This window comes from Crocuta crocuta, unplaced genomic scaffold (assembly GCF_008692635.1).
Source record: "Crocuta crocuta isolate KB4526 unplaced genomic scaffold, BGI_CrCroc_1.0 scaffold712, whole genome shotgun sequence".
NCBI classification, from domain to species: domain Eukaryota; kingdom Metazoa; phylum Chordata; class Mammalia; order Carnivora; family Hyaenidae; genus Crocuta; species Crocuta crocuta.
This window is the reverse complement of record NW_027531883.1, coordinates 208908-211206: the sequence shown is the minus strand read 5'-3', so window position 1 is coordinate 211206 and position 2299 is coordinate 208908.

The window sequence follows — 2299 nt, the reverse complement described above, 5'->3', positions numbered from 1 at the left end:
GTAAAATTGCACACAAAATAAAAAACCATCTTAACCATTTTTAAGTGTACAGTTGGGTGGTATTAGGTACATTCATACTGTGCAGCCATCATCATCATCCATCTCTTGTAAAACTGAAACTGTACCCATTAAACAATAGCTTCCCATAACCCCTACCCCCAATCCCTGGAAATCATTATTTTACTTGGTTTTATTGTTTTTTATCTCCAATCTCCCCCCATGATATAGCCTCAGCTTCTGGTAACCAGCATTCTACTCTATTACTGTGAGTTTATCATTGTGGTTTATTTGTTTGTTTTTGGGTTCCACATAAATGGCATCTTACAGTATTTTGCATTTTTCTCTGGCTTATTTCAGTTAAAATAGTGTCCCTGGGGTCACCCATATTGTCATAAATAGTGGGATTTCCTGCTTTTTCATGGCTGAATAACATTCGTTTGGTTTATAAGACACATTTTCTGTCCCTCTGTTGACAGATAATTAAGTTGTTTCCATATATTGGCTATTGTGAATAATGGTGCCATGAATATGGGAGTATAATACTGAGAGGTGAGATTGCCAGATTGACTGGTAGTTCTTTTTACTTTTTTGAGGAAACTCCATACTCTTTTTCATAGTAACTGTATCAATTTACAGTCTCCTCAAGAGTGAAAAACAAACGGAGAAGGTGTCCCTTTTCCTCACTTACTCACCAACACTCACCATCTCTTGTATTTTTGGCCATAGATGTTCTGCCAGGTGTGAGGTCATACCTCATTGTGGTTTTGACTTGCATTTCCCTGATGATTAGTGAAGCTGAACAGCTTTTCATATACTTGTTGGCTCTTNTCTTTTTTTTTTTTTTTTTGGGGGTTTTTTTTTTTTTTTGCTATTGAGTTATAAGAGTTCTTTATTTTGGATATTAACCTTTTGTTAGATACATGATTTCAAAATATTTTCTCCCATTCTGTAGATTGCCTTTTCATTTTATTCCTTTGGTGTGCAGAAAATTTTTAGTTGTGACACAATCACATTCTGTACTTGTTCATTTTGCTTTTGTTGCCTATGCTTTTGTTGCCAGATCCCAAAAACCATTCCAAGACTGATGTCAAGGATTTTTCCCTCTGTAGTTTCTTCTAGGACTTGTACAGGTTTAGGTCATTCAGGATTGTGTGTATCCTTGGCTTGGCTGTATTTGAGGTTCTTTATGACCCTTTAAGGCTAAGTTCATCTAATTCACAAAGAGTTTTAGGAATCCTTCTACAGCTGCCACCAGTTGAGCCNCTTAAAAAGTTTCTAACATGTGTATAGGGAATAGGAATGCTATTCCTTGGATACCACATATCCTAACATCTTGGATCTTTGGCTAGAAATCTTGCCCTGATATTTGGGGAGGAAAAAAAAAATCACATTTCTGGCACAGCCTGAGCAGAAGGCATCAGGTTTCAATGCTTTTANTAACCAAGCAGGGTCTGCTGACACAAGGATTAAATGATCAAAGGAAAAGCTATTTAGTCCTAGTTAAGGCCTATATCAAAACAAGCTGAGCCTTCCAAGTGTTTGAGCTTTCCAAACATTGCATTAGAGAGAAGGGGGAAGAAAAAGAAACTTAAACTGTGTTTCACAGGCAAGTGTGCATATTGAATTATTTAAAAATTTGAGATGTGATTGACCTATAACATTGTTTAAATGTAAGGTATGCAATGTGTTTGTTAAAAACGCTTACATATTATAATATGATTCACACTGTAGTGTTTGCTAATACCTCCATCATGTCACATGATTATTTTTTGTTTTTTGTGGTAAGAATATTTAAAATTCTTAAATTTTAAGTAAAAGACCTTACTCATCTTCTAACTGTAAGTTTATACCTTTTGACTAACACCTTCCGATTTCTCCCACCCCCAGCTCCTGGTAACCACAATTCTACTTCCTGTTTTTATGAGTTCAGCTTTAAGAAAAATTTTTAATGTTTGTTTATTTTTGAGAAAGAGAAAGAGAGAGAGTGTGCGCATGAGTGGGAGAGGGACAGAGAGAGAGGGAGCCTGACGTGGGGCTCACACTCATGAACCGTGAGATCATGACCTGAGTTGAAGTCAGATGCTTAACCGACTAAGCTACCCAGGTGCCCCTATAAGTTCAGTTTTTTTAGATTCCGTATATAAGTGATCTCATAATCCCACTTCTGAGTATATGTATCCAAAGGAAATGAGAAAAGGATATTGAAGAGGTATCTGTGCTTCCCTGTTTATTGTAGCATTACTCAAAGCAGTCAAGATATGGAAACACCCTAAGGGTCAACTGATGAATGGATACAGAA